The sequence below is a fragment of the Rattus norvegicus genome, chromosome 5, assembly GCF_021556685.1.
Source record: "Rattus norvegicus strain SHRSP/BbbUtx chromosome 5, alternate assembly SHRSP_T2T, whole genome shotgun sequence".
In the NCBI taxonomy this organism is placed as follows: Eukaryota; Metazoa; Chordata; class Mammalia; order Rodentia; family Muridae; genus Rattus; species Rattus norvegicus.
The window spans coordinates 145,716,417-145,739,107 of record NC_141538.1 but is presented as its reverse complement, the minus strand read 5'-3'; the positions used below and the strand labels follow the sequence as shown (position 1 = coordinate 145,739,107).

The 22,691-nt window shown below is 48.1% G+C and overlaps 1 long non-coding RNA gene across 1 annotated transcript; it reads left to right on the top strand.

Annotated features, from left to right (window-relative positions):
• The first annotated feature begins 682 nt into the window (after positions 1 to 682).
• Positions 683 to 15,535, top strand: LOC148006055 (uncharacterized). Its single transcript, XR_015621137.1, has 3 exons — positions 683 to 724; positions 1,173 to 1,385; positions 14,634 to 15,535. It is a non-coding gene; the product is annotated as an uncharacterized LOC148006055 (long non-coding RNA).
• The last annotated feature ends 7,156 nt before the right edge of the window (positions 15,536 to 22,691 follow it).

Genomic DNA, 22,691 nt, shown 5'->3' with positions numbered 1-22,691 from the left:
ACAGAGAGACACCAATGGTGACAGAAATGCAAATTAAGCTGTAGGTCAACCTGCCTTTTCAAGAGCCTCAAACACAAGAGCATCTTAAGGCCTAAATGGATTTGTTCCTTTCTCATCCATTGTAGCAGTTTGTATCAGCTCAGCCCAGGCAGTGGCACTATTAGAGGGTGTGGCCCTGTTGGAGTAGGTGTGTCACTGTGGGTGTGGGCTCTAAAGACCCTCATCCTGGCTGCCAGGAAGCCAATATTCTGCTAGCAGCCTTCAGATGAAGATGCAGAGCTCTCAGCTCTACCTGAACCACGCCTGCCTGGATGCTGCCCTCCTCCCACCTTGATGATAATGGACTGAATCTCTGACACCCATCTAACAATCCATAGGGCAGGCCAGTCCAGAACAGAAGAGGCCCTTTTCCGTAGTCACAAGGGCTGGGTCCCTCTCCTAGCTATCATCTCAGCAATCCCATAAGGCCTTACTGGGCTCCACACGCTGGCTTACCATCTGCACTTCCTGCTGTCGCCCACGGAAAGAGGGAAGTCACATTCTTCCTTTCTAGAAGAACTACAGAAGTCAATGCTCTCAAGGCTCAGGGAATTTCAAAGATGGAGGTGAAAGGACCTGGGGGGTGGGGTAGAGGGTGGGGTGGAGTGCCGTGTAACTCTGTGACTTGAGCAGGGCGTAGCCAATGCACTCAAGAACTCACAGCAGCTGCGGCTGCCTGCACAAGGTAGGTGTTGTTGCAGTATGGGTGGAGGAGGGGATCCTAGGGCTCCACGCCGCCCCTGCTGGGGAGCTCTTGGCAAGTGAGGGCTACTGGGGAAGGGAAAGTTATTTTTCGTCAGAGCTGTGGCCCCGGGACAGACGAGGGTGATCCCACACTTGTACAGGCAGACAGCACTAACTGAACTCAAGAGGTAGGAAAGGGTAGAAGGGAAGAAGGGAAGCCAGAAGCCGGATGCACTTGAAGAACGGAGCAGGAGTTGGAGACAGAGACTTGGATTGGATATGATCGAGATACATCGTGTATTGTGTATGTCTGTGTGTCACTGTCAAAGAGGAAAAAAAAAAAAACCTTAACAAAATAAACTAAGGAATTAGCCACACCCGGCTTTGAGGGGGCCTTGTAACTCGGCCCAAAGCTACACTGTGATGCTCTTCACATCTGGGTATTTCAGGAACTCAGGTGCCCTCCCAGGTTCTCGGAAGTTGAAGCCGGTGTATAGACTCAGCCGTCCAGCCTTTCTGTACAGATTCCTCATCTGGGCTTTCCTGAGTAACGTCTCGCCCCGGTCAAACGATCCCACATAAACCCCAAGGATTTCAGTCTCTCCAGCCACAGCTCTTCGGCCGCTACCCCTCACCCAGTCAGAAGATGACTCTGCAGTCCAGTGAGTGTTTCGCAGTGTGGTGGATCTTCCCAGCCCCTCTCCCCTATGGCTTCTGGCCAGTCATGAGCTCAGCTCTAGAAATGTACAGAAGACCCAAGTAGACGCAAGCAAGTCATGATTCTCCTGTTCCTTTTGGGAGGGGAGGGGGCACTGTGTGTGTGTGTGTGTGTGTATGTGTGTGTGTGTGTGTGTGTGTGTGTGTGTGTGTGTGTGTCTCCCCCTCTGCCTATCTTTAGCTCTCCTCTCAGTCACCAACACAGCCACTGACTTGTTCTCCAAACCACACAGTCTGGCATCTGCCCCATCACTCAGCTGGAGCTGTCGCTGAAGTCATTAAATTTAATGGTCTCTTCCCAGCCCTCTTCCTCCTCCACCTGGCTGGGTCTCCTTAAACATGATTGACACCCCTTCCTCGAAGCTCACCTCCCTGCAGTGCTAGAAGATGCCTCTCTACACACCTGCCCCCCACAGCTCCACCATCCCTAGTTTCCAGCCTTCTTCTTGATCTTTCTGGGGCTCCTTGGAGACAGAGGAAGGTCAACGGTCTGACCGTACTGGTGCTCTCCTAGCCTGCTTGAGTGGAAAAGATATAACACGAGCTCAACTCTACATCTATACGTTGAGAGCCGTGGTACTCAGGGAAACTGGAGCAAGAGGATCAGGGGTTCAAGGACAGTCTAGACTACACAGCAAGTCTGAGGCCCGCCCAAATATCACGAGATCCTGTCTCGAAACAACAAAAACAAATCTTTATTGCCGAATAGTATCAGAGGTTACTTAGTATTGGTCTGGAGCGGTGGCTCAGTCCATAACCAGGCTACGGCACAGACATGAGGACCTGAGCTCAGGGACATCTATCACCCCAACTCTGGAGACAAGTGCTCACTGGCTGACCAGACTAGCCAAAATGATGAGGTCCAGGTTCTGAGAAAGACTCTGTCTTCAAAAAACAAAACAACAGGGTGGAGAAAAATTGAAGGACTCAAAGTCAGCCTCTGGCCTCTTTACACCACACACACACACACACACACACACACACACACACACACACACCACACATACATGTGCACACACACAGCACATGCACAGGGCAGGGGTCCTTTCGTCCCTAGCAAAGCAAGGCTACAAATGCCTTTGCAGGCAAGGCAGTAACCTAATAAACAGCTCTCCAAATCTCAGTAGCTTAACAAACTTGAAATTACAGCCCAGTGAAGGTGAGTGGAAGCTAAGGGACAGGCACCTATGGTTATACAAGAGTTCAATCCAGTGTCTGAATGCACCACTGGAGTTTCTGCAACATCCCATGAGGAAAAAGAGGAAGTGTGTATATATTGAAAATCGCACCTAACATTCTTCAAGGGGCCTGACATGCCCATATTCCATTGGCCAGAACAATCACATGACTGGATTGCAGGGGATGCTGGGAAATGTAGTTTCAGGTTTAAAAAAAGGAAGGTTGATAAATACATAGTTCATAAGGTTGCTTTGAAAATGGAAGTCAATAGAGATAAACTCATTAGTTTTCTGGACTGGTGTAGTTGTTACATGAATAGTGACATCAAGTATAAAAAGTTATTTTTAGCCACCGTTGTGCAACTTTCCCAGGTGTTGTCTGCAAAGACCTAGTCTGAGATAATAAGGAGGTTGAGGGAGGAAACAAACAGACCAAGAACAAAAAAGCTGCATGGTCAGAAATAGAAATTCAGGCCAAGTCTGCAGGCACAGGGTAGGGGCTGAGTGGGCAGTTGAGGGGCTCACAAACAATAGAGAACCTACAGGACACCGCACAACCTCTGATTTCCCAGCCAGCCCTGGCTCCTACCTGAGCCAGAAGGGCTTACACAGATCTGAGTTTCCTTGGAAACCATTTCTCTGGCCCTCTGTGCATGTTATCAGCCAAGTTGGTTGTAATCAAACCCCCACGGGGCAACGAATGAGCTCTCAAACTGCCGTCCTGGGGTTCCATCCAAATTGCTTGCATTTCCTATTTAAATTGGTAATTTCCCCACAAGGGATCCCCTGCCCATCCTGAGACTTGTTGAGAAGTGGGGAGCTCTGGGCAACTGTCCCTCCATCACTTCTAAGGCCCCAGAGTATACCTCCAACATGGCCTGGGGATTATGCCAGCACTGAAGTCCTCTGAAGACCCAAGCCTTAGGAGCAGCCACACCAAGTTAGGAGCCCCTCCCTGGGGCCCTCTGTCCTAAGAAGGTAAGGACAGGTATGGGCAGCCAGGAAGAGACTGACTCAGGCCACGGTGATGGCGTTAGAATGGCGCTCATCACTGTCCAGATTGATAAGGACTTTTCTCTTGTGCCTTTTGCAGAAGTTAACTTTCCAAAGAGAAGTGAGGCCCTGGGCAGAATTAAGTACTGAGAGCGGAAGCCACAGGGCCCAGAGCAGTTGGGAGAGCATCACCATAGGTGGAAGCAATTCTAAGAGTCTAGAGGCCCTACTTCCACTTCCTCAGTCAGGAACCAGGAACCAGTGCTGGGTAACACTACAGAAAAGGAGACCGGGCTAACCTCTTCCCCCCAGAGTGCGCAGAAGGTCCATCTCAGACAAGGTTTTACAGAGAGAGAGAGAGAGAGAGAGAGAGAGAGAGAGAGAGAGAGAGAGAGAGAGAGAGAGATTGCATTTTACGTAAGGATGGACACACGCATATGTGCACATTAGAGAAACTTACACGAGTTACTGGCCTGCTCCAATCATATTGGATGCATGTTGTTCACAGGGAATCTGGGCAAGTCCACAAATGGGCATCAGGATCAGATGGAGCACAGGGTGCATGGCCCACGATACACCCTCAGTGAACAAGGAGTCCACCCAGTCCTTCTCAACAATCTAACAATGAGCGACACCTGTACTCAGGCACATGCATCTGAGACTAAGGAAAGCCTGGGCCAGGAGATGAGTAGACAGAAGATGTCTAGGTTTCACATAGCCAGGATTAGAGACAAGGATATGTGGTCAAATTAGTTTTGATCTAGGTGGCCCCTTACGTCCAATATAGACTTGGGCAAAGAGCAGGCTGTGGTGGCATCCTCTTAGGCTGGGCATGGGGTCTCTGAGGTGAAGCAGGTCCCCAGACTGCAGTGGGGGAACAGGAACCAGAAAGAGAGTTTAATTCCTCGGATGAAGCTGCATGCCACGTCCTAGCACAGAATGGGTCACACTAGGATCCCTGCCATTTGGCATTGGTACCTTCAGTGAGAGAAATGCTAGGCTCGGGGACTCTAAAGCTCCAAGCTCTCAGACGAGCACAGATGATACCAGCCTAGTCCCTGCCATGCTGGCTTTCTGCCCAGAGCCAGGCTGGGGCAAGTTAAGCTCATGGTCTTGGCGGACAGAGCCCATGGACAAGGGACTCATGGTTTCTCCTGCTGAGGGTCGGCTGGTAGGCCAGTCACCCTCCCTCCTGAGCCAGCCAGACCCTGGATGCCTTATTCCCTCTGTTGCCAGGAAGAAGACATCTGGCCGACTCATCCTACAACAGGGAGGGAGCCCTCAGGGCCCTCCCAGCAAGGCTTCTAAGAGCCTCGGGCAGGCAGGCAAGAATGGCTGGTCCTCCTTCCCTCTGCAGCAATGCCCAGAACTGAACCATGCCACTGAGAGGGATGGAAATAGAGCAGGTGTTGGGTTCCAGTGCCCAGAAAGACTGTCCCCACCATTTCCTCTTCTATCCCAGTGCCAGGAAGAATCCCACAGAGCTTTATGACCTGCTTCACACCTTTCCAACAGACAGGTGTGAGAGAAGAAAGGAGAACCTCAGCGGGGTGGGCGTAGCCTACATCCTGCAGCTGCCATCTTCTCGGCTTCAGCCAGAGGCTGTAGAGAAAGGGGAATAGAGTGGACCTGAGAATGTACGAACAGTCCACCTTTCTACTACACAGCCTGCTTCTCTCTTGTTCTATACATCTGCTATCTTTCTACCTCCTTCTAGAGGACTCTTATTCAGCTTTCAAATCCCTATTCACCCATCCCCTCACTTGTGAAATGTCTCCCTATCCCTGGAGCCTGTTTGCTCCTTGGGGTTACTTTTGTGTATTTGTGTCATGATGTCTGGCTTCCTCACGTGACAGGGTCCTCCTCGTGGTTCTCAGCTCAGTGCATTTGTCTCCGTAGCTCCACACTAATAGAGGGTCTGACAGAGCACATCCAGGAGAAGCAGCATCCACAAGTCTCTAATCCCAGGTTGAGTCTGAAGGATCACAAGTTCAAAGCCAACCTGGGTAACCTGGGGAGACTCTGTCTCAAAATGGAAAAAAAAAAAGAGGGCTGAGGATGACTCTCGGTGATAGAACACTTGATGAGATGGGATGAAGCCTGTTTAATCCCCAGGACTATACTTAAAAACGAACAAACAAAGCAAAAAGACAGGAGCCTCTGGAATAAGCCAGACTTAAATGTGATTCCCAGCTTTCTTCCATCGGCTGGACACATTGTTTTAGTCCTGAGGCCCGTTGGCTAAAACGTGAAGGAGACTATAAATCAGAACGGTGTCTTAAAATCCATCATGAGTGCTGGGTGACAGAGAAGCTCGAGGATGGCTGAGTGACAGGCCGAGCATTGAAGCTGGTCCATCCAGTGCCTCCCAGAAATCTCAGAAGCAGATGAACCATCGCCATCAAGGGAAGGTCCCCAGTGGAACGGGGCTGATCTTAGAGCCCAACACGGAAGCCATTATCTTGGTAGCCACGTAAATTCACTCTTCAGTACAGGATTTGCCCTTAGGAAGTCTTAAGTTCAAAGCTTGACTCAAGCGCTAGCTGTGGGAACTTGGAGCTAAACCCCTGAGGGAATCTCAGATAGAATGGAAATGTACTAATACAAACATACAGATTCTAGAAAGACGGACTCCGTCAGAGGATGAGCAGGGAAGACTGCCGAGCACGGTGTATCAGGCCTTGATGCATGGAACGTTATATTCTGGAGGGAGAGGGAAGAAAGGGCCCTCCAGAAGCAGCAGCAGCATAGTCCGAGACTAGCAACCCACAGTACGATGGAGATCCAGGTCCTGTCTGTGCACGTGAGGCTACAGAAGAGAATAGGAAGATGGCACAAGACCTAGAACATAGTGCTAAGGGGTTCTGATGCACACATTCAGTGACCTCCAAACCGATCTTCCGGAACGTGCCAAGTACATACTTAGGGATTCAACAAACATGTGGGCCAAACAAATAAAGGACCGTGGCTAAGACTGTGTCCCAAACCCTATGGCTGGGTTTCCAATTGCCATGATCTGGTTACAGGCCTTGGAGTCACCCCACCTCTGCAGGAAGGGAAGAAGGCGTGGCAGTGTTAGCATTGCCCTCTTGGGCTTTGGGAGGTAGCAGGGAGAAATGATAACAAGACACAGGTACTTGCTAAAGAACAGGCTCTGAAAATAAGTAACTGAACACAACATGGCTTCACACCATACTCTGCTCTGGCATTCATTACTTCTGCCTTCTGTTCCACTCAATCAGGAAGGCTTTGTTACACCACTCTGCATGCCACGGCTCAGTATGGTTACCTGACAGGTCGGTGAGGGCAACTGGGTACACAGGCAATCCAAGTTAGAGCCAGACCCAATGGTTCTTATGCCAAACCACTTCTTCAAAATAGTAAGAATATCTCTTATTCCTCCTCCTCTTCTTCCTTCTCCTCTTCCTCTACTTGTTTCTCCTTCTCTTTCCCCCTTCATCTCCTTCTTCTTCCTCCTGTGAAATTTGACAGGGATAATGTTGTATTTTGAATGGCCCCAAAATTCAAGTGCTAAAATTTAATCACCTATGCGATAATATTAGGAGATGAGGTCTTTAATGATTAATGGGATTAATGATCTTATAAAAGAGAGGCAAGGAAGATGTTGACCCACTGCAAGGACACTTTTATCTATAGGAACAAGGTGCCATCTTGGGATCAGAAAAATCCAGCCCTCATCTGTCACTCTGTCCTTAGCCGGTGACACTGGATCAGCCAACCAAATAAAGGTCTGTCACCAGGACCCCAGTCCATGGCTCTTTCCCATCCTGAGTTTCTACTTGGTTGGAAGGGTTGTGGAACTTTTGGGAGGTAGAACATGGCTGGAGGAAATGGGTCAGTGGGTCAGTAAACGAAGGCCTTTAGAACTTACATAGCCCAGTTCCACTTCCTCTCTGTTTCCTGACTGCAGATGCACCGAGCCTGTCGCCTCCTCTCCCTACCCCAACACCTTCCTGCCATGACAATGGCCTGCATCCCTTCCAACTACGAGCCAAAAATCAATCCCTCCCATGTATTGTTTTTGTCGTATGTTTAATCACAGCAATGAGAACATTGAATTACCCTTTACAAAACAATTAAGACTAAAACATCTCCCCTCTGCTGAGGGAGTAGTATTCTCTACCCACCTTCCCCTGACCCCCACTCACCCACCCAGACACCCCTACCCACACTGATCCCCGAGGCTCCACAGACCACACTGCCATCCTTCTCTCTCTCCTGCCCAAGCCTCCTGACTAAGAAACTTGCCCAGAAGTTAGATCTACCTATGGGCCTGACATCAGAGGATGACTCCCGTGTGCTGCAGCTCACGGAATAAAAATGTATTCCTTCTGATCCCTGCCCAGCCTCCTGATAAGCCCAGTCTGCCATGTCTTAATATTCCTCTGCTAAGATGTGTGCAGGTCTCTCAGATGTCTGTTTCCAGCCTGCCAGCCTTTGAACTTGAGACAGTCTAACCATCTAGTAGTTGACTAAATAATCTGGGGAGACTTGAAAGACAGCCCAGGCGGCGGTCAGCCAGCACACCTGCCTGGAACGTCTACATGGCCTGGCTGTTCTCTCCAAGGGCTGCTCTCCAGGGAGGACTGCTTGAATCAAAGTCAGGGATCACAGCAAATTCACTGGCAACCACAACAAGATCCTTTTAGCAGACTGGACTGAGAACGGGAGGGGGATGGAGAGCTCACCTAGTCTCTAGAGGAAGCCATACCCTTTGACACATAATAACTTGCTCCACTTGGCTAAGCACTACCCAAACCAAGAAGGTCCCAGCTGCTTAAAGCTGTGCCACAGACAGGCCTAGTCCCTGGATGCTTGGCTCTGGATAAACTACTGTCATTCAGATGTTAGTCAACCTCTATTTCCCAGTTGCTCTGCTGTCACCACAATGCCACCTCCTCTCTCTCTCTCTCTCTCTCTCTCTCTCTCTCTCTCTCACACACACACACACACACACACACACACACACTCTTCCCCCTCTTCCTCCTTCTCCTACCCCCTTCTAACACGTATGTGTATGTTATATAGATTTGTTCCTCTCTCTCTCTCTCTCTCTCTCTCTCTCTCTCTCTCTCTGTGTGTGTGTGTGTGTGTGTGTGTGTGTGTGCTGTATGAACTTGTTCATATGTGTGAGTGCAAATGTGTATGCTTATATACATACAGGCAGAGACCAGAGGTTGATACTGAGCGACCATCTCTTTTTTTCCTCCTCCTCCTCCTCCTTCTCCTCCTCCTCCTCCTCTTCCTCCTCCTCCTCCTCCTCCTCCTCTTCCTCCTTCTTTCCGGAAACAGGGTCTCTCATCAAACCTGGAACTCATTGATTCCGATAGTCTAGCCAATCACTAAAATCCAGGGATCCATCTGTTTCTACCTCCAGCCCTGGGGTCACAGGGTAGAATATTGCCATGTTCAGCTCTTGGATAGTAGCTGAGTGTCCAAACTCAGGTCCTCATACCTGCATGACAGGCACTTTTCCAACTCAGCCATCTCCTGGTACCATGATGCCGACTGTGTCCTCCCAATATCCCTTCACATCCCCCCATCTTTCCTCTAGGCCAAAGTCAGTCCTGCGGTGAACTGTTACCTTCTTACCCCCTCAAGCCTGCACCTACAGCTTCCTGCCTTCTTCCCAGTGAGGAACAGGTTCTAGCTCCCTCAGACTCAGTAGCTAGCTTCCTCTCTCTTTCCCTTCCTTCTTCCCCCCGGAGCCCAATGCCCACAGGGGACTCCTGGTGGTCTGTAGCAGCATCCCAAACCCCTGATGTGTCCTCACTCCACTGAGTCCTGCCTCCACAAAGTCCTGCCTGCCCATGGCCGGCAGATATGCAGTCTGTCATACTGAGTCCTCATTTGAATGGAACTCCTACATTCATTGCAAAGGTTAAAAAGAGACACTCGAATAATTGCCGGAAATATGAAAGATGGCCAGCGAGTGGCAGGTAGCATCATGACCGGTACATGCAACCTTGGCAGGGTATACCGCAACCACAGAGTACCAGCACCGCCCAGCGCCCACGGAAACAGGGTCTCGGGTGTGACTTTTGCCTAATGCACAGTTCCGTGCAAAGAGAAGTGACTGAACACAGGACTGCTCCAGGAAGAGGGAAGATTAGAGAGCCCAGACGTAAAGCCAGGCAGACCCAGGCTAGGCTTGAAGATTGAAGAGACCACACGCACGCAGGAAGGGGAGACACTCGAGTGGATGATATAAACAGAGACAGCGGAGACCAAGGCTGTGACCCTGAAGGCCAAGCTCAGACATTTTAAAGTTCATCACAAAGGAAATGAGGAATCAGTGGAGAGTCTTAGACAGGAAGTAGGTGGGCAGTGCCAAGTGACAAAAGACAAACGAAAGTTGTCCTTCAGTCAGTGCCGATGTCCTTGCATACAGACCTTCACCCACACTCTCTTCTTCCCGCTCATTCCATCCCCCGGACTTCTGTAGTGGAGGAGAGAAAACTCTAGACGCAGAACACAGGAAGAGAGAGGATTTATTGGCAAGTTGGCTATGAGGAGGAAGAAGAGGAGGTGGAGAGGAGGAGGAGGAGGAGAAAGAGGAGGAAGAAATACTGAGCAGCCTAAGAGAGGCATCGGTGGTATCGGTGATTGACTAGTCAGCCTAGAAACAGAAATGCTTGCAAGAGGGGTCTGTTGAGGAGCCCGTCTTTCACCCACGCCATGTTTCTTGAGTATCAGTGTTAAGCTCTGCATGGGTTTCTGCGTGTCCCGATGTGTTCAGCCTGCTCCCATAGGAAGTACACCCTGGTGACAGGAAAATGCTCCGGTGCTATGGGGGGTGGGGAGGGCATTCGAGGAGTCAGGGATGGAGACGGCTGGGGAGCCATCCTTGAAACTACCCTAGGTGCGCAGGTCAGAGGGTGTTGTGAGTTAGAGCATCTTCAGCAGCTTTGTTCCCCCTCCAAGGGGAACATGGCAGAGACAGCTCCCTTAATGGTGGGTTCCTGGCCCCGGTGATGGGGCCTTCAACCTCTTGATTGCCCTGCAGGGGAGTAGTCTTGCAACAGCAGGCTTGTGACACTGGCAAAGCATCTAGGCAGGTAGAGGAGTCCTTAGCCACACTGCCATGCCAGGGAGACTTTGATTCTTCTATGGACACTCAGGTCTATTTCCATGTTGCCTTCCTCCCTGGTGGTTACACACATGCTCCAGCATACTTCTGAAACTCTCAGTTTCTCCACCTGTAGGCTTTTATCCCCCCACCCCCTCCAATCCCTTTTGCCCCTACCTTCTATCCCCAATCCAGCCTTTCCACCTCCTCCTCTTTCTGCTTATCCTCCACCTCCTCTTCCTCTCCTCTCCTCTCCTCTCCTCTCCTCTCCTCTCCTCCTCCCCTCTTCTTCTTCTTCTTCTTCTTCTTCTTCTTCTTCTTCTTCTTCTTCTCTCCCTCCCTCCCTCCCCCCTCTCTCTCCCCTATCTCTTTCACAAACACATACACACATACATACTCCTCCCCCCTCCTTTTCCTGTCCCCTCCTCCTTCTCCCGCCTCCTCCTCCTCCTCTCCCACCCTCCTCGTTCTCCTCCCCACTCCTCCTTCTCTTCCCTTCTCCTCCTTATGAGCCCAGTGAAGCCAACAATTCAGTTAACCCTGAATCTGCACAGTAGGGGCCATCATCTGGGGGCACCACACACACATTACTGTACAGTTACATCCTCCCTGCTGTCACCATGGGCAGGGAGTCTCCCTGAGGCTGTCCTCGTGTCTATGACAAACGTATATCGTTTTTATGCAATGCAAACCCTAATACCACTACCACCCATAAGGCTAGTGATGGCTGAGGGCATCTGTCTTCTTCTGACATCAGAGCTGTCAGAACTGTAACCCCCGGTGTCCACTCCTTGGATGGAAAGGGGTCCCCAGTTGACAGAGCCCCAGTGCAGAATGTCAGCTATCTCTATTACCACTAGTTCCGTGATGCTGTTCCAGGGAGCCACCATGGAAGGGCCACCCTTCCTTTCAAGGCTTACTCCTCCAGCAGTTTTGTCAGCCAGGAACCAAACATCTTCAAAACACAGTGTGCTCCATTCTAGAAATTAGTCTAAGGAAATGTGTGCACAAGGATGTCTGGGGAACAAACCGCCACATGGGTCTGGTGAGATGTCTCAGCAGGGAGAGGCACCTCCTGCTAAGCCTGATGAACTGAGTTCGATCCCCAGGGCCCACACGGAAAGAGAGAACTAACCCCTCAAGCTGTCCTCTGACCTCCACACACATGCTGTGCCACATGTATGTGTGTACCCAGGCATGAACGCTCAGGGGCTCAGTGCACACGCTCAAGCACCAGTGTAAATAAATGTAATTTTTAAAATAAATAAAAAATAAAATAGCTAAACATAAAAGCCCTAGACACCACCCACCCAGAATGTGACAGTGTGCAGGCCGTCTGGCCCAGGTCTTTTGGTCTGAATCCACTCACTCTAGTCTGCCATGGCTGCAGCCAGGACTCTGTACTGCTGCCTCCCAGTAGGGAGAGACATTTGGCTTCCTGCTAGGTTCCAGCTGTAAGACACACTTGAAGAAGAATAGAAAGAGAGAACTGAATCCCACAAGTTGTCCTCTGCACACACATGTACTCACACACGACAAGTAAATAAATGTATTTTATATCTTTAAATGCGCCTTATCACACATGAACTCACAGCATACAGACAACCCTAAGTGGACTCAGTGTTTCTTGTTTTTTGTTTTTTAAAGAGAACGTATAATTAGGAGGGAAAAGTCGTGCAGGGAGTAGGAGAGGGATTGGAAGAAAGGAGGGGAGTGGGTTTGGTCAGAATGCATTATACGCATGGATAAAATCCTCAAATAACAAAAGAATTATTGAAAAATTTTAATCTTATACAAATATATGTGTATATATACATGTGTGCCAGGGATGGTTAGGATACAAAGCAACAGGGAGTTTTATACACTGCTGAAGAGATTGCAAATTTATAGCCATTTTAGAAAACAATTTCACTGATAATAGCTACTGAAGTCCAACTCCAGCCCCTGTTATTGTAAACCTGGGTGTGATTTGCAAAAAAACCTCTCACAGATTACACAGCCGGAGAGCAGCAGTCTTTATTTCTTCCTGCCCGTGGAACATGGGCAAGTTCTTGTGAAATGCTCATATAATGGGCCACTACCCCATACTTAAATATTAGTAAATGGGACTGGTGAGGTGGCTCCCGGTTAAAACAACCTGCTGCCAAGCTGGGTGACCTGAGTTCGGCCTCAGAACCTCAGAACACACATGGCGGAAGGAGAGAACGGACAGATTATTCTCTGACCACACACACACACACACACACACACACACACACGTGCACATGTGTGAGCATGCACACGATAGTAAGTGAATACATGTAAAATAATTTCAATAAACAAGTACAAGGGAGAAGGCTAGGGTGTGGCTCCATCCACATGAGATTTTTCCTAACATACAGAAAGCCTGGGGTTCAATACCCAGCACCTTTATAAAGACCTCGTATGGTTGCACACAACTTACAATTCCAGTACCTGGAAGGTAGAGGAAGGAGGAGCAGAAGTTCAAAGTCATACTTGGCTACATACTGAGTTCAAGACCACCCTGAGTCACGTGAGATCATAGCTAAAGAAAAAAAAAAGAGTTGCATGCAGATAAAAGCTCTAAGTGTAACTTTGAGTGAAGGAGGCAATCTACAAAGGGTGTTCATAATAACATACTTGCATATGCAAAGTTTTAAAACCTACAGTGTAAGTTTGCACTGTCAGTGGGTCAGCGTAGATGTCGAGAGAGAATATGTCATATTTGGCAAGTTCAGCTGATTAGAAGTACAACCACTGGAATAATGTTCACTGGGTGGGAGAGGGGCAGGGAAGGGGACATTTGGTTCTGTAACTGAGGCCTAATGGTGGAGACCATTAGAAGTGGCAGTGATGGGGTTGGGGATTTAGCTCAGTGGTAGAGCGCTTGCCTAGGAAGTGCAAGGCCCTGGGTTCGATCCCCAGCTCCGAAAAAAAAAAAAAAAAAGAAGAAGAAGTGGCAGTGATGGCAGAGACCTTAGAGAAAGGGATGAGTTGGAATTTAGGAGGATAGAGGATACGTGGACCACATTATATTTCGTGAATACGTGGTGCCCTCGTTATTTTTCCATTGCTGTGATAAGACGCCATGGCAGGTTGATGTCTACATGCGGGTGAGGGCTGGCACAAGTTAGGTCAAGGCCTGTGATTGGACAGTAAAAAGTAAGGCGGATAAAAAAAAAAAAAAAAGACCTGTCAGAGAAATTTATGTGGGAACTTTCTGAGGTTTGCCTTTCACCTTTCAACATCAAAGTAAATTGTGCCTGTCTAGACTGAGGGGTGCCACAGAAAAATTAAGCAAAAAAAAAAAAAAAAAAAAAAAAAAAGTAAGGCGGGGACAAAGTTTTTGTAAGGAGAGAGAAAGGAGAGGGGTAGGAAGAGTCAAGATAGAAACAGAGAAGAACGACCCAGATCCAGGTGGCCTTAAATGGCCATAGGTAGTTATGAATATTTCTTAAGGGATGGATTTCTATGGGTCAATTTATCTTATCTAGGTAGGAGGTTTATATCTTTATCAATTGGTTGTGAATTTATTGTGTGGATGTATTGTGGGTTGAGAATTTATGATATAAATCTGATTGCTAAATTACAGTTTATTGCTCTTAATTTTAATGGTTGTTGGGAGTTTATACTTTAACTCCCAGGGGGCAATTGCTGCAGGGGTGGGCAGAGTTCACGACAGAGAGCCACGATAGGCCAGCTGCTGCTAGACCTCTAGTGTCCTGATATTACCAGGTAGCTACCCTGCAGATGCCATGCGGCCCTAAGGTGCCAGTACTATTGTGGGGATAAAAGATTACACTTTTGGGGCTGGGGATTTAGCTCAATGGTAGAGCGCTTGCCTAGGAAGCGCAAGGCCCTGGGTTCGGTCCCCAGCTCCGAAAAAAAGAACCAAAAAAAAAAAAAAAGATTACACTTTTGTTCTCCTCCAGCCCAGCAAGATGTCCAAAGGAAAGAAGGTCAAGGGGAAGAAGGTGGCACCGGCCCCCACCGCCATCAAGAAACAGGAAGCCAAAAAAGTGGTCAATCCTTTGTTTAAAAAAAGGCCCAAGAACTCCAGCCCAAAAGGGATCTGACGCGCTTCATCAAATGGCCCCGCTACATCAGGCTGCACGGCAAAGAGCATCCTCTATAAAGTGACTCACAGTACCTCCTGCCATTAACTATTTCCCCAGGCCCTGGACAGGCGAACAACGACTCAGCTGCTTAAGCTCGCCCACAAGTACAGGCCAGAGACAAAGCAGGAGAAGAAGCAAAGGCTGCTGGCCCGCGCTGAGAAGAAAACTGCTGGCAAAGGGGACGTCCCAACTGAGAGACCACCTGTCCTCCGAGCAGAGGTCAACACAGTCACCACCTCAGTGGAGAACAAGAAGGCTCAGCTGGTGGTGACTGCCCATGATGTAGACCCCATTGAGCTGGTGATTTTCCTGCCTTCCCTGTGTCGAAAGATGGGGGTGCCCTACTGCATCATCAAGGGGAAGGCCAGGCTGGGTGCCTGGTCCACAGGAAGACGTGCACCACTGTTGGCTTCACACAGGTTAACTCGGAAGACAAGGGTGCACTGGCTAAGCTGGTGGAAGCTGTTAGGACCAATTATAATGACAGATATGACGAGATCCGCTGCCATTGGGGAGGCAACGTCCTGGGTCCTAAGTCTGTGGCTCGCACTGCCAAGCTGGAAAAGGCAAATAAAGAACTCTCCACTAAACTGAGTTAAATGGACACCAAGTTTTCTGTATATAAATATAATTACAAAATTTTAAAAAAAGATTACACTTTTATTTAATAATTACTGTAACACGAAGGCAACTTATTAAAGAAAGTGTTTAATTACACTTATGGTTTCTGAGGGCTAGAGTCCATGGTGGCAAAGCAAAGACCTGGCTTTAGGAGCAGCTGAAAGTTCACATCTTGGCAGAGAGAGGAGACAGAGAGGGGCACACTGGGAATGGTGTGAGTCTTTTGAAGCCTCACCCCCAGGGACACACCTCCTCCAACAAGGCCACACCTCCTGATCCTTCCCAAACAGTTCCACCAACTGGATTCTAATGGTTTAAGCTTATCTGCCTATGGGGTCCACTCTCATTCAGTTCTCCATGGGTAGCCATTAAAATGGCATTGACATGTAGAGCTGTTAAATATTAAGAATTAAGGATGCAACACAAAATGATTGCTGTGTTTTTTGTTGTTTGTTCATTTGCTTTGACTTTTTTGAGATAAAGCCTCACTCTACAGTCCCAACTGACCTGGAATTCACTGTGTAGCCCACACTGACTTTGAACTCATGTTGGTCCTCTTGCCTTGGCCTTCCAAGCACTAAGATTACAAACGTAAGCCATTTTTCTCCACTTCACAGTGTGCAGCTTATTATCTCTTCTAAAATGAGTTATATTTATGTCTACCTTGGCAAAAGTGACTGAAAAAGACAAGCCCTAGCTAGTAATCATGTTCACTTTAGTATAAATACACGAGTTTTTTATTTCCTTATATTTATCTCTATTTTTCTCATGTTTCTACAGACAAACATAAACTTGTTCTATAATAAATTCCTGAGGAATTTTTAAAATTTACTCCTGCAGAAAATCCTCCCTTATGTGCTGCTGGGATTTCAATATCTCCCCCCAGGATCCTCCTAAAGTGTACATGAAAGAGGATTTTAGGAGATGTAGTGCAGACAACTTTTTTATTTTCCTATGTATCTATTTTAATGTAGTTTGCAAAAATAAAACAGCACATTAAGTTCATGAATTCATTGATACTTATACATTTTTAGACAAAATTCCTCTTGCTCAAAGGAAAGTCTTTTCAGTGCATAGAGCTGGTCTCTGGGGATATCCACAGTGGGGAAGGATGGGTGACAATGAGGAGCTGTGACCATTCCTAGATGTGGTTGAGCAGAAGGTTTTTATTGTAACTATGAGAGAGGGAATAGCCAGCAGCATCTGGAAGAGTCCAGACTGAACATGGCCAGTAGAATAGACCAGGGCATGAGAGGAGAAGGCATGGGGGGGGAGGGAGGAGGGAGAGCAGAGAGAAGGAAGAGGTGAGGATGAACAAATTAAAAAAAAAAGTGAGGACCAAGAGTAGAACCAAGAGAGCAACCAAAAGGACAAGGACCAAGAGAGGAGCCATGGCCAAAATGGCTGAGTTATACAGCAATGAGAAGCTGAGGGAAGGGAAGGGACGCTGAGGGCCATGGAGATGGTTAGGGTAGGAGATGGGGGGTGATATATGGTAACGGGGGAGCAATACTGTTTCCAGGAGCCAGGAGCCAGTAACAGGTCCTGGGAGATGCTGGGAGCAGGGGTCAGCATCCGCTTTGGTATGTTAATAGGTACCTTGTTAGTCATTTGTCCCAGGCTTCTTTGAGGACTAATTGGGGAAGCAGGGGACAACATGATTTATCTATATCTATATCTCTTCCTGTATAAACTCCAATTCCATTCAAGCTAAATGTTAAAGAAAATACAGGTGAGAGGAAAAACTGACTAGTTATATATGAAAAGACTGATAAATCAGACTATCTAAAAATTTAGACATGACAGAGAGAGTGAAATAAAAGCAACAGAGCCAGGCCTACTGGTGCATGCCTGTAAGCCCAGGGCTTGGGAAACTGAGGCAGAGACAGCAGGAGCTCAACATCATCCTCATGAGGAGTTCGAGAAGCAACAAGAAGCAGAATAGGAGAGGGCTGTACTATTTGTAACTCTCTGTAGACTCACAGCCAGAATATATAAAGAAGCCTTAGCCGTTAATTGCAAGAAGACAGACGATGCAGTTGAAAAATGAGCCAAAGACACAAGCAGGCACTTTACAGAACACACCCACACATCTAATAAACACACAGCGTGCGACGGGTGGGCACTTCTCGCTCATCCTGAGAAGTAATTGGGTGACTCACTCTTTGTCTCCAAAGAGTCAAATGGAAGAGACACACAGAGGCTCTGTGTACCTTCCAGGATGCACTTTCTACCATGATAAAAAAGATTAGCATTTGAAAAAGAAAGAAAGAAAATTGTGCAACAAAGAGTAAACAATGTGTTGGTGCATTTATTGATGTAAAAACAGTCCGAAAACGCACCCGGGCATCATGCAGCTGTCAAATTTAGCTAACGAAAGAAAAGCAAACATAAATAAAAATAATTGCCTTGGAAGGGAGAGAGAAGGGCTGGATTTTTCTCCCTGGCGAGGTTGTGCATCTGTGCATGTGCACATGTGTGGATCCATGTGCACACAGGTGCTCACACACATGCATATCATGTAGGTCAAGGTCAGGCATCTTTCTCAGTCACTCTCTATAGCATGCAGTTTTTGCTACCCCACTTTAAGCTCCAGGCAGACCAGGCTGCCAGTCCTGCCCAGGTTCGCTCAGATCCGTGGATGAAATACACACACACACACACACACACACACACACACACACACACACACACACAAGCTTAGCTGCCTTATTGGCTCAATTGCTGGGTGCTTCTAATCTCCTGTGGCTAGCGTGCCCTTCCCAATACTCTTAGCTCAGAACCCTAAATCCTCCCTCAACCTTAGTTGCTTGGTTACCTTCTTGTTCAGCAACCCTAAAACTGCCCTCAGCTTAGTTGGGTTTCTAATCTCCCACCTGGGTAAGTGGCCTATGGCCATTCCACCTGAGATCTCACATGCTGGCCACCTTTTCCCCCACCCAAAAGCATAGCCAAAAACTTTCTCCTCTCCCTGTGTCTATTGGCCTGCCTGCAGGGACCCAGAAGCCCCCCTTCTTTCTTCCTGCCCAGCAATTAGCCCCTGGTGTCTTTACTGTTCAATCAAGAACCAAATGGAGAACAGGACCTTAGCATCCCCACCCCACCCCGCCTACAACACCCTACTTATCTTTTTAGGCAGGGTCTCTCACTGAACCTGAACTCCCCAATTTGGCTAGTCTTTACTGGCCTTCAAATTCCAGGAATCCACCTGCCTCTGCCTCTCCAGTGCTGTGATTACAGACTTAAGCCATCACACTCAGCATTTTATACTGATGCTAGGGACCTGAACTCAGGTCCTCGTGCCTACACCGTCACCTTTACCACCTGAGCAGTCTTCCCAGCCCCCTCATGTGTGCTTTCTGATGGATTCACAACCATGTAAGTGATGAATATCATTCCAAAAGAGATAAATAATTAAGAAAAAATTACTATATATATGTATATATATTGAGGTATGATATAAGTGAAGCAAGAATTGTGATGATGCTTAAACAGGGTCTGCATCAATAATGTATGCCAAGGCCCACAGACATTGCTGACCTAGTGAAACTCTTCCCTACTAAGCCTGGAATACACCTCAGAATCTAACTGAGATCAAATCTGGTGTGTGCCTGTGTGTGTGTGTGTGTGTGTGTGTTACCCCTACCCTATGACAGCAGCAGGACTTGAAGAAAGAGACCAGAGTCATCATATTTCCCCACCCCTGATTCTCCTAATCTGTCATTTCACTAGTGAGAAAAGGCAAGGACATCAGAGGAGCAGCCTTCCCAAGGTAGCACAAGGAATGTCATCGTCTCTCTCTACTCCACTACCCAAGCTCTAGTGTCCCAGCATCAGGAGCAGACCACCTGCATCTGGGTGGAGCAGGAAGCAGTTGGCAGTGACGAACTCTTCAAGGCAATCTTTGGAGGACCATCCTGTCTGAGGGAGTCATACCCTTGCTCCTGATTGATCCTGAGCCAGACTAAGTCCTCCCTGAGCTCTGTTACACCACCATCTTGCTGAGTCACAATGGTATTCCTGCCACCTTCCTCTGGGGAAACTTGTCTGGGCTCTCTGGTTCTGCAGTCTAACGCCCAAAGCTGGCATCCAATTATCAGATTTCAACGAACCTCCTAATATCAGCTGAGTGGTTCCTATGAACTCCAGCTCAGTCCCTCTTCTGGGTCTTTGTCTAAGTTTCTCTCACTGTTCCGTACTTTCTCTGAGTCCCCAACAGTGAACCTGGGAGGCTCTATAAAGTCTTCCTTCCAATGGTTGCAACTAGCAGGAGAACAGGCCCCTGGTGTGGAACCTGACCAGGCAGCCACAGCTTTCTCTGAGCATGTTCAGCCTTCTTCCCGACACTTTTAAAGACCAACTAAAACTCTGGGCCCCATTCCTGCTGAAACACAATGTTTTTCCACCGACTGCCCTTGATGGGTATTCCATGCAGAATCTAGATTCACACCTATGTGTGATATGTATAGAGTCTAATGTTGAAATGAATCCCATCACTTTGTATGCTAATTAAAAACATAATACAAAATTATAAAAAAAATATCAAAAGGCAGAGGGGAGACCCCAGCTAAAAATTCTCGCACTGTGGTGTCAGGATAGCATTGCCAGCTCCTCGTATTTACCATGTGTCAGGATGATGCTAGACGGGCGTTATCTTATTTAACCCCCTCCATGGTGCCATGAAAAGGAAGCGAAGATGGCCTGCTCCTTACAGATAAGGAACAAAGAAAGGGTAGCCACCGCCTCAGAATGTGCATTCGAATCTTTCTGACTTGACTCCATGGCCTATGCTCTTAAACGATGTGCCCACGTTTTGGGTTAGGTAGCAAATGTGCTCCGGATTGTACACAGCATTCACTTGAAAGAACAGATTCCCAGCTCCCATCCCTAACTAAGACAAACAAATCAGTTCCCCTTGGAGGTCAGGAAAACAGGAACCGACGTAACTAATGAGAGTCCTATAGGATGATGTTATACAGATGAGGCAGGTACAAGATAGAACGAGGCCCGCCATTGGACGAGAAGGAAGATGGGCGGGAGGGAAGTTTGAGGGAAGAGGAGGAGAAGGGAGAGAAGCCTCGGAGAGAACATGGAGGCTGACGTTAAGATTCTACTCTGTGTATTTACAGGTTGTTATGAATATTCTTAAGGGATGGATGTGTACAGGGCTTCGTATGTTTAGGTGGGCAATTACATCTTATCAATTGGATCAGAGGTGATTGTGTTCTATGTTCTTTCTTGTGGAGAATTGAGTTCGGGGGAGTGTGTAGCGGCAGAGACACTGGGCCGCCATGGAGTGTTTCTGGCAAGATACCTTGGGGCAGTGCGGTGCCAGATCTAGTGTGGGTAAAAGACAGTCTTTTAATATAATTTGACAACAACAGAGTCCCAGTTGGCTCCCAGTACTCTATGGATAAAAATGGTGGCACTTCTCTGGACTGTCCTCCTGAGTGTGGGGTTGATAAATGTTCCTTTTATTGTGGCTACACAACAAGTCACCCCAAAACTCTGTGGCATACAGCATCTACCAGGCCCACTGCACACAGCATGGGAGTCTGAGAGGATGTTGCAGCCATCTTTGAAAAGGGCAGCCTGTCACTTGAAGCTTCTGCTTGCATGCGAAACCCGGGGAAAAAGCAACCCAGCCTCTTCAACCTGCAGCCTGGCGAGCACAGCGCTTAACATTCATCAAAGTCACTTTCCCTCGAGCCTCCTCGTGCTTCGCGGTTCACCACCCTTGGCACAGCCATTCCAAAGGGCAGCTTGGCCACGCGAATCAAACTGCATAACGCTCATTCTTTTTATCCTGTTCCGGCTTCTGGAATTTAACCCAAGGACACAGTCCCAGTGAAAGAGGATATACACACAGCTTGTGTCTGTGGTGGTGTTTACAACCTCGAAAGCTGAAAACAGTCTTTTACGCCCAAAGTCGGCGATAGATTGAGCCAATAAATTAAAGCTCGTTAATACTAATTTCCAAAGAGCGTAGCAGATCTTTGTGGACTGATAGAGAAAAAAATCTCCAAGACATATGGTTAAGTGGGAAAAAAAATAACTAAACAACATAGAATCTAAATCACATTTCTAGGGGAAAGTGTACGTACTTCAGAGCAAACAAAGATGTCTGGAAGAGGGTTCTCTAAGTGGTGGGCTTTGGTGTGAATTTTGCTTAATCTCTTCATGTTTAGAATGTTTAACAACTGTGATAACGGTGCCATATTGCGCCTGCTCCATGCTGGGGCCTTTGTGAATCCTGGATGCGTGTCCTCTTTTTCTCATAATGACCTTAGGATGTTGACGCTCTCGTTCCCCCATTGCAGAGGATGGTAATCCCGAGGCACGGGGAAATCTGAGAGCTTGTCCACAGTCGCAGAATCAGTAAGCGGCACAAACAGAAGCTGGTGGCAAATGCCTCTCATCCCGACGTTTGGAGGCGTGGGGGACCAATGGCAGAGAATCTCTATGGATTTGAGGCCAGATTGCTTGGCACAGCAAGTTCCAGGCCAGTTGGGGCTCCACAGCGCGACCCCATCCTAAAAACGAAGAGGAGGAGAAGTAGCAGCAGGGGGCTGGTAGGATGAAACTGCAGGTAAAGGGCAGAGCTGGCACTCTGGGTCTGTACCACCCAGACCCGGCTCACCAGCACAGCGACTTTCGGAGGGGAACAGAAGAGAAGTGGCAGATACTCATGGTTACCAAAGGCAGACATGAGGGCTCCTGAGGAATGGACAGAACATTGTGAAAGGGAGCTAGAGTACCACGTTGCTGTGAACAGCCAAAGGTCAAGTTGCCCTGTGGAGGGCGTGTGGTGTAAGAAACAGAGCGTCCAGTGCACATCCCCAGGCAGACAGAGGGACAAGGTGTGTGGAAAGAAGACTGGACTACTGGGTCTACAATAGTGAGGAGAGAGCTTGGTCTCTTTCTACCTCTCCATTCCTCCTACCATCCCAGAAACTGTGCCCCTCCTCCACACATAAAGACCACCCCCCTCCGGTCTCACCTCCAACGACACACTCACCCGCCCACATTGTTTTGAAGACCATATCTGCACCCTTCTCCCAACTGCATCCAAAAGATCCAGGGGATCTTCCAGCTTGGAGACAGACGAGACCTTAGCGTGGAAACTTTCTAAAACAGCAAGAAACAAGTAAATGGTTCTGCAGTCTACCGGGATCGCCCTGGGTTGGACATTTAAAATGCATTAAGGGTGGGAGACCTATAAACATGTTTTAATATGCTCTGCAAGCTGCT